The sequence below is a fragment of the Condylura cristata genome, unplaced genomic scaffold (genome assembly GCF_000260355.1).
Source record: "Condylura cristata isolate star-nosed mole 26May11 unplaced genomic scaffold, ConCri1.0 scaffold00032, whole genome shotgun sequence".
Classification (NCBI taxonomy): domain Eukaryota; kingdom Metazoa; phylum Chordata; class Mammalia; order Eulipotyphla; family Talpidae; genus Condylura; species Condylura cristata.
The window spans coordinates 10,980,375-10,992,206 of record NW_004567133.1 but is presented as its reverse complement, the minus strand read 5'-3'; positions in this window follow the sequence as shown (position 1 = coordinate 10,992,206).

The following is an 11,832-nucleotide window of genomic DNA, read 5'->3' as shown; positions in this document are numbered from 1 at the left end:
AGTGAAAGGCCAAATGTCCAGTAGCCGGGTCACCCACCAGTTTACCAAGCTTTGACCTCCCAGCCCTTAGGTCTTTTCACCTCAGCCATGCCAGGACGCTAGAGCTGAGATGTGGGAATAATGGAGAAAAGAAATGTGGAGTAAACAGAAAGATGCAATAGGCCTCTATTTTGTGCAGCAATCTAGCGCACCTGTGCATTTTTCTAGTACGTCGTATTTCATTCTGTAGTGCACGCACGTCACGCATTTGCGTGCTTGAACTTGGGCGGATATTTTCCTCCGCACTTTACGAGCACTCTTTCCTTCTCGTCGGCCTTGCTCGCTCCTGTCCGTCTGCCGGTGCCTCCCGAGTCCGTTCTCAAATGGTGGCGTCTCTTAACTTCAGGGTAGAAGACCTGTCATCATTCTCAGCTTGCTACAGCTGGTGGTGCAGGCCTCACCCTGGGGGGGCGGAGGAGCCGTGCACACAGTGTTTCTTTGGCACCCAGGGAAGGGTTACCAGTGGGGAGTGGCCTTTACAGAGAAGGGGGCCAGGGGCCACCTGTGCCCCCTGTGGTGACTTGCAGGAGGTGCAGACCTCACCAGAGCTTCCCAGGAAGAATGGCCAGGCTTTCTGCGACAGTTTGCCAGATACTGCTTTAAACCATTTACACAAATTCAACCTTTTAATTGCTGGTCATCCTGAGGTGGACACTATTTACTATCCCAAACATGAGGTGAGGAAAAGGGAGACATCAGACGGTGAAGTAACTTGCTGGGCGAGGAGGTATAGGGCATGGAGGAGGTAGGATTCAAATCCCATGCCTAGCCAGAATCCTTCGCTAGCCACTGTTCTGCACTGCCTCACTATGCCAGAGCTTGGGAGATGGGGGGTGGAATTGTTAGGGTTAGTTTGGCACCTTAATCCCCAGACATAATGCTCTAAGAATACCAAGCACCCCCTGCTCCACACACCCATTGAAGCAAGTAGTGAAAATGGGGCTAATAGAAGCCATGGGGTCATGAAAGGCTTTCATGGCCATGGGCACCTGGCATGCCGTTGGTGCTTAATAAATGCCTGTTGCATGAGAGATGGCGGTAATAATCACTAGCCCTTCTGGCTTTCAGTAGACTGGCAAATGCACGGAATTACATGGAACCTGTGAAGTGACAGAAGCCCAGAGGAATAGCACTGACCTAGTGTGGTAAAGTCAGAGAAGACTTCCTGGAGGAGGTGACATAAGGCTGAGTACCAAAGAATAGCAGATGGGGCTTACCTGGGGAGAAGGGGGCCACGGGGTGAATTCTGAGAGGCTCCATGAACTTGGAAAGGAGAGTAGCTCCGGCTCTGGCATCACTAATGGCACAGAGAGGGTTATGATCCCCTCAAGGCAGCGTGAGTGTCCAGGTAAGAGGGGGACCGCCAGCTGTATTCCGGCTGGAGCAAGGGGAGGCTGGTGCCAGGTGAGGTTCAACAGGTAGGAGGGCGGGTGTCGGCAGCCTGGTAAGTTACCCCATGGAACCGCAGGGCGGTCACACTCAAAGGTCTGGGCAGGTGTCTGTCTCGTGGGCCTGGGTCACACAATCTGGAGGCAAGAAGCAGAGGAGCTGTGGGGCTTGCAAGGCAGGGGAGGCTGGAGATCGCAGGCTCGCTGGGGAGGTGGAGGGTTTTGTGCTTTGATATGTTGAATCTCAGTTATTCAAGTTTCCTCAAAGAAACCCAATTCAATCCAGCTTAAGCAAGAAAGAATTTATGGGCTCATTTATAGCAAATCCTGCGAGGCCCAGCTGGACGTCAGCACACAGCAGTTTCGAGGTCTCTGCCTCTGTCTCTCTGTCCATGTCTCCCAGGCGCCCTTGAACAGTAGATGTCCCCGCCACCCCAGAGCAGGTTTGTTCTCCATGGCAGAAACTGGTCATTTGTGACCTGAACTTTATATTTAACCTTTTAAGCTCCAAAAGGAAGTGAAACTTTGCATGGAATCTTAAGGAAACTCTAGTTGGTCCTGCTCGGACCATGTGTCTGTCTCGGTCCCAAGGGCCCAGCTCTCTGCTCGAGTCAGCCAGGACGTGTGGGTGTGGACAGTCCGGATGGCAGGGGACCCATGGGGAGGTCAGGAGGGGAAGGAGATGCTTGGGGGGACACAGATGACACACCCACAGCGACAAGCTGGTAGGACACCAGCTGGCTGGGACGGTTCTAGTGCCCCACCGAACACAGGACGACACTCAGCACAGAGGGTCAGTGGACGAGACTTCGGTCACCTCCTGTCACACCTCTGGGGTCACGTCAATCTCCAGCTTCTGAAACGAACTCTCACCTTCTCCCTCCAAAGACCCAGCTCGTGGTGATGGTTTGCTCTTTGGCATCTTTAAGACGGTAGATGGAGCTGGCAATGCCAGCCGCGGGTCTCGGGGGACCTATTGTAATTAAAAAGCCCAGTCGCTGGCAGCAAGGGGTAGGTGTCTTTTTTTAAAAGGTGACTCTTGAGTTCTGCCTTACAGACTGACGACACTGGTCCTCTAGGTCAGTTTTAATTATACAGCTCCCCGAACATGTCATTCAGATCCTCTTTTAGCTGTGCCGGTAACCCGGGGCAGTTTCTAGACACCAAGGAAGTAAGAAGGCTCCAGGCTAATTAAGTAGCTGGAAGGCAGAGGGGCAGCCCCTCTTAGGTGTGCTCCCCAGAGGTGACATCACCAAGCGACTCCCCCTGGCCTGTGGATTCCCAGCCTGTCTACCTACTGGCTGTGAGGCCTCCCGCCAGCCATATGGTCCCTGGTGCCTCAGTTTCCCCAGCTGCAGAACGGGAATATGGTTCCACTCCCAGGGCCAGTGGGGAAACCCGGGTGAAACTCCCCATCTGTGGCTCTCTTGTCTGACCCCCGCGGTGCAGACTTCACCATGGTGCCTCCCACTCTCCTTTATGGCGTGACAAGGAGGAGGCAGGGAGAATGTGCAGATTTCAGTCCTGTCTCCAGAGGCAGCTAGACCTGGATTAAGTGGGCCTGCCCATTGCACTCACATATGTGACTTCAGCCCTGCCTCAGTGGGTGGGATGCCACGATCTCGCTCCCAACAGATGGGGGGCCCGGCCACATTCACCCCTTGGCACAGTGCCTGCCACTGGGGAGGGACTCAGGACATGCAGCTATTGCTGTTTTCATTGTCAAAATACAGGCACACCGCAGAGACAAGTCACCAGCATCAAAGTTGCTGGACTAGGGGCTTTATTTACCAAGAACAGTTTCCCTTCTTTGCTCATGGCCAAGACTGAAGAGAGCGCACCAGCCACATCGCACACCCAGACCATCTTTCTCAAGCTTGAGTGTGCAGGGCAGAGCATGGGGTGCTAGTTAGTGAAAGTGCCTGTTTTCAGGGTCCTCACCCACAGACCCTGATGCAGTCGCTTTAGGAGCAGGGTCCTGGGCATCTCCACTTCCTAACCAACCTCTCTGGAGAGGCTGATCCCGGTGGGCCCAAGTCTGACCTTGACCGTGGCAATCTAGGCCATCATCTTTGTGATGTCCACACACTTCCCACCCAGGAAGATGATCCCCACCAGCCCTGCTGCCCCAGGGGTGGCTCCGCTGGCTAGAAAGGGTGAGGAGGGGTGGTGCCGAGGCAGGGGTGGGCCTGGCAGGACCTGCGGCCACCGCAGGTGTCTGACTCACCGGTGACGCCCGATTGCCAGCTGGTCCCTGCGCCCCAGCGGCCAGTTCCTCTGCTTGCCTGCTGCCTGCTGGCATCGCTCCTACGGATCTGGCTCAGAGGAGGGAGTCAGGCGGCCCAGCCTGAGCAACCCCCTGGCGCCCCCGTCCCATCTTACCGCCCGTGCCTGCACTGGCTGAAGAAGTCCCCCCACATGTGTGCATGTCTGAGGCTGGCCCCGCAGCCGGCCAACCCTCTCCGCCCACGATTCACAAAAGGGTAGCTAATTATTTAGTCTTCGAGAAGGAAACTCCGAGGGCGATTTAATGATGGGCTGCAAAACTATGAAGAGTTATTAGCAGGGCGCTGATGACCACCTGTTCCCTCTCTCCACCACGGCTGGAAGAAACGGTGATGCGGTTTCAGTGGAAATAAAAGGGGTACTGGGGCAGATATGAGGTGGCTTCCAGGGGCGGCATGTGGAGCCTGCTTTCCTAGGATTGATGAGGAGAGGGCTTTGGGTCTGATGTGTCATCTCCCCAGGTCCCTGAGTCTGGGACAAGGACTGGCATTGTGAGAAACTTCAAGACAGAGTTCAGTCTTACTCAGCCCTGAGCCCTGACACCGGGCGTATTGCCGACCAGCAGCTCTCAAAGCAGGCACCCTGGGCCAGCCGCCTCGGCATCATCTCAGACCTCACTAGAAATGCAGAACTTCAGCCCCACCCAACACCTACTGAATGGGGAATTCTGGGGGCGGGAGGGCCCTGCAAGCTGGGTTTCAGCAAACTCTCCAGATGACTCCGACATTGGCTGAAGAGCAAGAGCCACAAAGGTTCCAGGGAGGCCACTCACCTGGGCATCCCGCTGAAGGCAGCTTCGCATTCACAGGTCTGGTGTAGGGCCTGAGAGCCCGCAGTTCTGAGAAGTTCTCCGCGACGCTGCTGCTGGGGTCCACGGGCCACAGTGTGAATACCGAGGCTCCAGAAAGCCAGCTCACGTCATTTCTCAGATCAGAATCCTCCAGTGGCTCCCATCACTAAAGTCAAAAAGGTCCCATGTGACCTGGCTCCCCATTACCCACCCCTCTGTCCTCATCTCTGTCCTCCCCCTCCTCCTCTCCAGCTGCACAGGCCTCCTTGCTGTTGAACGCCCCAAGAAAGCTCCCACCCCAGGTCAACGGCGTTGTTCTTTTTGCCTGTGCCTCTTCACAGCCCCCCTTGGGGCCCCTTGCCCCCCCTTTTCCCTTCCTTGCTTTTTTTGCCCCTTGGGGTTCTTGGCTTCCAGGCCGGGCCCCCAGCATGACCTCTGCCATTGTACATGCGCAGGGCCGCTCACAGGTGACGGGCCATCTTCTATAATTATATTCCATAAGGTGGTAACTTCCATCTTGGTCACAGACTCTTTCACGCTGGCTTGGAGGATGCACGTGGCTGAGTTGGGGACATGACAAGGAGCATGGGGACCTATGCAGGAAAGGAGACTCCGGGCCCAGTGACCCCAGAGAAATTGACTTTCCGACAACACTTTGTGAACTTGAAGTGGATCCTTCCCCAGTCGAGTCTTCAGATGACCCCGGCCCCATTCGGCACTTCGGATGAGGATGTGTGTGACAGCTTGCAGCCGGGATTCCAGCGAAGCCCAGCCCTGAAGCGCAGAAACTGCGAGATGACAAGTGTGTTGTCAGCAGCCCTATCTTCAGTAGTCAGGTGGCATGGGCTAAGACAGCCTCTCTCAGGTTTTCTTCAAAAGTCCCCTTCTCCATATGTTCTTCTCTAACTTTCCTCTTTAAAACAGCCGCCCCTCCCCTCTGCCCATCCCTACTTAATTGTTCTCTATGATACATACACCATCATGTCACATAGGGTCTGTCTCCTCCACTAGGAGTTCAAGAGTTTTGGGGTTTTTTGTTTGTTTGTTTCTTTTTGGTGTCTGTTTCTCCACACTTATACCTAGAACAGCACCTGGAATATAGAAGTAAATCAATAATATCATTGAATGAAGGAGAGAATTCTGCTGACAGTCTCCATACAGTAGACAAGTGATTGCAGTGGGCACTAACTTTACATTTCTGAGCCTAGCAACCCCAGTGAAAAAGATTATTTCCAGATATCTATCTGTCTGTCTGTCTGTCTGTCCAGCCAGCCAGCCAGCCATCTCCCTCCTTGTCTATCTACCTGTCCTTCTGTCTGTCTATCTATCTATCTGTCTAATCTACCTATCTATCTTCTATCTATCTATCTCTCATCCAGGAAAGAACTAATTCACCCTCACCTGGATCCTGTCCCTCTTTGTTAAAGGAAATATGTAGAAGTCCCTTTTATACGGGCTGAAACTCTCTGCCACTCCCTCTAACAGTCTTGCTGGCTCAGGGTAGCAGATGGCTTTAACTCTATCCATTATGTTCAAGTAAAACTGGAGGGCCTATTTTCTAATCCAAGAAAGAGCTTGCCTTTCTGGTAAGAGGCAGTTGGCATTATCTAAAGAGACATTGCTCCATAAGAACGTTCACTGTAGCCTTCCTTATAACTCCCCCAAGTGGACCCAATGTCCATTGATGGGGGAATGGAAAGACAGACGTGGTCAAACCATAAAGTGGAAAACAGCAGTAAAAATGAGTGAACAACTGCTGCTTGGATCACCTAAAACATGTGAATGAAGTCAGGTGAAAAAACACCTTGTATAGTCACCTTCTGTGACTCCATTTATATGGGCTCCATTTATATGCCCTAAATGGGCAGTCAATGTCCCAGTCTGGGCAACCTCTATAGAAACATAAAGTGGGTAAGTCTTGCCTGGGACTGGGGGTGATGCAGCTGGCCATAAATGATTGGGGGGCTGTGCAGGACATCTCTAAACCATATGTAGTGTGCTGTGTGAATCACTAGAAATCGCTGAATTGTGATTCAGTGAGTGAATGGGACATGATACATAAATTATATGTTAACAAAGCTGTTTTTCAAAAGAAAATAAAATGAAAAGCCCTTGCTAAGAGTTGCCTTGGTTCTAGATCTATCTCTAAAAGGATAACCGCTCCAATGTTCTTTCAGAATTTATGTTTCCTGGATTTTCAGATAGTTATTGCTAAGAAAGATCAATGCAGTGGTGAAAATAAGTAAAGGAAGGTAAGAGATAAATAGGCCTTCTGGCTGCCCCAAGTCAGGTAACGAAGGGGGTCAGAATGACCTTTTGAAATGGGTCATTTGGGCGGCTCTGTGGCCTGACCACATCATGAGGGACCAGCCCCATCAAAGCCATGGACAAGGCCACCTTCACCCAGAGAGCGGGGCAGTGTGGGTATAAGGGGAGATGGCGAAAGCTTGATTATCAGTGACCTGCAATTCCCACCTCCATGCAATCAAGGCGGGACAGAGATAGCTTCCACTTTGGTCACCCCCAAAGTGCCACCCTGAATCAATCCCAGAGGTGAGGGGGGCTGGAGCACCAGGACTGGCCCAGGATGGGTGTCCACCCCCGTGGCTGGGGATGGTGCACCAGGATTGGGGTTCCCTCCAGAAACACACAGAGCAAGAGGAGAGCAGTTCCCTCACCAAGGAGGTGAGGATGGGACAGGGCAGGAACACCTGAGAGCCTCTATATTATCCCACGTGTGGGAAATTATGATAGGGCCAAATATCTTACTGGGGAGGACAGCCAGTGTGCACGTGAGGAAGAGCTTGCCTTTTGGCCTAGAAGAGAGTCTAACAGCTGCTCATAGAACACGCTTCCGCTTCTATGCAGATTCACTGACGGGGCACAGGGCTCCCCTTCTTCAAGCCAACCCCATCCCATCCAAGCTCACACTCCCTGGAGAGGCTCAAAAAGAGGATGCTGGGATTGCATGTGGCCCAAAGATGATGGTCTCCAGATGGCCTGTGTGGGCAGGCAGCTCAGGCCTCACCCTGTTCTTCTCAGCACTGGCAGCACTGACCTCGCGGGGCTCGGTGCCCAGGGAAGATGCCGGCCTCCTTGCCCAGCTTTACGAACAGTTTCAAGCTGGCAATGACCTTAGAGCATCAAGCAGAGTCTTTCTGAGCACAGCCACTGCTACTAAAGTCAGCCTTGTGTCAGGACATAAATTTCTTCTCCCTTGTCTTATGTGGAGGGCTCCAGGCCCCCCTCTCTCCTCCCGCACCCCATCTTCCTTAAGCCCCCAGCCCCACTCTTATTCATGTACAACTAAAACAACAACAGAAAACACCTTCTCCAGCAAGCTAAAATGTGAAATCTCTCAGATTGGAGAGCTCTATGAACTCAGTTTTAGACTTACGTCTTTAAAGTGCATCTCGTGATATTTAGCCTCATCCTTGCCCAGAAATCACTCCCGTATTTCTCATGGGCTTGGGTTCAAAGATGGGGAACAGCCTCTGAAGGCGTGTGGCAGTGACTGCTTCCGTCTCTGTGCCCTCGCCGGCTGGTCAAGCATGGCCCTTGGATGTTGATACTCCGGGCAGCAGGGTGAAGACCATCACCTCTGGCCATGTCGCTTAGCTATAGCGTCAGGAGAACAAAGCTCGGTTTCCAGGAACATGCTGGCAATATTAGGAGGTTCCATTCTTGAAACAGCTCTGTAAGCCAGCACAAGGCAGAACCCATGTGTCAAGCAAGAAATGTGGCTAAGAGCGCCTCGGTCAGTGGTCCACGCTGGAGAGCTGAGGCCTGAGTTGGGGCTGGCAGCGGGCAGAATCCCTGCTCTGTCCACCCAGTGACCTCCAGTCCTTTCTAGCCCCACAGACTCCTGGAGCCTGGCACGCTGCATGAAGGTATTACAATCTTCAGGTGCATTTTGATGGCCTCGGCAAGACTCACATTCTATTAAATGATCAACTTCAGAGGTTGTCATGGAAAACAAAATCAGACACAAGCCAACCAAGTCTCTGAGCAAGGATCATGTCAGATCAGACCCTATAGGATGATCGATTGTTTCCAGTTGAGATCTGTGAAGTTCAAGACCTGCATCTTCCTGCATAAACCAGATGGGTGGTGAGTGGAAATGAGTAAGTGCCACTGGGTCTTAATATTCATCTGTGACAATGTTTATTCATAAGCAAGTGTGTTTATTAATAAACTAGCACAGCATAATCAAGAATCCTCCCGATCGGTGCCCCAAATTATGATGGGTTTCTTCAGCTGTGACTATGAAGCCAGAATCATTCTATCTAGAAGCTTCCGTCAATATCTTAATCAACAATATACCTTTGTATCAATACTCACTAAAGCTATGTTATCTCATTCAGAATATCCAACATCTATAAAAGCTGTTGGGTTAAAAAAAGAGAGAGAGCGGCCCTCCCTGGTGGCACAGCGGGTTAAAGCACAGCATAAGAAGCTTAAGCCATTTCTGCATGAGTTCGATTCCCGCCTGCCCCGGAGGTGACCACATGGCGTGGCAGACCTCTCCTGACCCGCCCGCTGCTCCCCTCAGCAGTGTACTTCATCAGTCTGCCTGTTCTGTTCCCCACTCTGTCTCTGGTGAAGTCTCTCGCCCCTTCTGGCCTGTACCCCAGTTCTGTATGAATAAATAAATAAATCTTTAAAAAAAATAGAGAGAGAGGCCCTCCCTGGTGGCGCAGCGGGTTAAAGCACAGCACTGAGAATCTGAAGCCACTTCCGCATGAGTTCGATTCCCGCCTGCCGCCTGCCCCGGAGGAGACCACATGGCGTGTCAGACCTCTCCTGACCCGCCCGCTGCTCCCCTCAGCAGTGTACTTCGTCAATCTGCCTGTTCTGCTCCCCACTCTGTCTCTGGTGAAGCCTCTCACCGTCCCTGAGCCTCTGGCCTATACCCCAGTTCTGTATGAATAAATAAATAAATCTTTAAAAAAAAAAATAGAGAGAGAGCAAGAAGCGAGTAAGTGCCAACCATCCTGCAGACAAAGGACACATTACAGATTGTGTTGCGTGCTGGAAAAGAGGTTGCGCTAGTTGGGGGGACATCCCCAGCCCTTATGAAAAGAGAGCTTGCCTCATTCATTCCACAAAGTACATCCAGTGTGAAGTTCTAGGAGAGAGTCTGTCCTGGGGGTGGGATATGTGGAAACAAAGCAGCCATTTCTCACATCAAAGGCCTCCGTGGCCTGCAGAATGAATACCAACACCTCCACCAGGCACAGCGGCCTGCCCTGACCCCCATCCTTCCTATCTTGCAGCTGGAGGGGGGAGGGGTCCTCCTGGAAAGAGCGAGGTCCGGCCCTCCCAAAGAGCGCAATGGGTTAACCACAGCATGGTGGACCTCTCCCAGCCACTGCAGCACGAGTTCCATCCCCGGCCAGGGAGCTGACCCACATGGCGCAGCAGACCTCCCTTCTCTCCCTGCTGCTCCCCTCAGCAGTGGATTTCAGTCCATCTGCCTGTTCTGCTCCCCACTCTCTCTGGGGAATCCTCTCACCGCCCCCCTCTGGCCTGCACCCCAGTTCCTGTATGCCTACATAAATAAACCTTAAAAAAGAAAAGAGGGAGGTCAGCCACTGGGCAGGGGAAGTGTCTCCCCAGTGTCAAGCCTGGGTTAACAGTGGCCCCTCTTTGCGGCTGAACTGATTTCACTGTCTGGACAACCATGTGTTGTCTCCCTGGCCACCCAGACCACAGAGCTTGCCGTGAGGGGACAGCAGATGTGCCTCCGTGGTCTCAGAATGGTTGGCATCTCTCACCCAAGCACGTGCCCCAAGCAAGCCCCGCGCCCCCATCAGAATAAGCTCCACAGTCACCCTAGGGAGGCTGTCCCTGCCTTGGGCCCCTCCCTCTCCAGAGGAAATTCTGCAGAGCGAGTAATCCTGTTGTTACCCAGTGGGGCTGGTGTCCTTCACCCAAAACAGCTCTCACGCTGTCTGTGCAGTCAGCTTCTCTGAGAGTAACCACCAGTGACCCAGCCGCCATTACCGCTTACACGGGTTCCCCTGAGGAGCACGGAGCCTCTCAGCCGCGACCTATAAGGCTCCAACCCTTCCGACTCTCAGGCAACTCTTCATTTGTCCAAACCTTCCGATGCAACATAGGTTAAGCGTGAAACAGCAGGGAGTGAACTTGACACCGACATATATGGATCAATGGGGTGAAGCAGGCGTTTGCCATCATCTGTCTCATCTGACGCCAAACTCCCTCCCTGGTTCAGGAAATGGACCCTTTAAAGTAATCCAATCTCCTTGACTTCAAACAGCCTGTTCCAGGAAATAGAGCTCCTTCTAGGGACTCGGGGGGTCGCCTGCTCTGACCCCTCCCTGAGACAGACGCAGGGAATCTGTAGGAATCCCAAGGCATTCTGGGAAGACAAGTGAGCGGGTGAGTGGCGGGGAGGGGGGTGTGCGGGGGATATGGGGGTGCAGGGGGTAGACCTCAGAATTGGAGGTGCTGGTGCAGGCGTGGGGTAGCTGCTCTTGCACGGCCCTTAGGTGTGTTCTAGGCGATTCCCTGGCCTGTCCCTCATCCTGCCCACACTGGTCAAGGCTGCATTTGTGCCAGGATTTCCAGTTGGGACCCTTCACTAGCATTGCAGTTCTTCTTCCCTCCCTCCCTCACATCCGGTGACTGCGTCTTCCCGATCCCGGGCTTCTGAACATCTACAGTACCTCTGTGCTTCTGGAGAAAGGGATGGGGTGGAGGATGCAACCCCCAGAGGATTTTTCTGGAGCTGTCCCCCTCAAGTTCACCTCCTCCCGGTTCACCTCAGTCTTTGTTAATCTGCCATTCCCATGCCACCACAATGGGGTCCCCCAAAGCAGGTTTCTCCGAAAGTCTTACTCTCTCTCTGGACTGCCATGGAACACTGGGTGTCACCTCCAATTTTTTCAGATGCCCCCAAACCTTCCTGGAGATGTCTACAACTCACTGGTCTTTGTAACATCCACCAGAAAGTTAAATGAGGTCTCTTCAATTTAACCCCTTACCCATGTCCTCTCTCCCCACCCCCCAGCCCAAATGGACACCCCACTTCCCCATTCTGTTTGGTAGAAATCCCCCTATTTTAGAGCCACATATCTCACAAGACTGTGACCTCATGCCTGTCTCCTTCCTGTCTGTCAGTGGTTCCTAAGTGCGGTCCCCAGACCAGCAGTGTCAGCATCACCTCGGGACTTGGAGAAATTGCAAATTCTTGAATCAGTAACTCCGGGGGTAGAACCCAGGGATCTGTGTCTCAATAAGCCCTTGGGGGCTTCTCACGCACACTGTAGTCTGAGAACTGCAGCTTTGGGGCCCCAGAGCGTG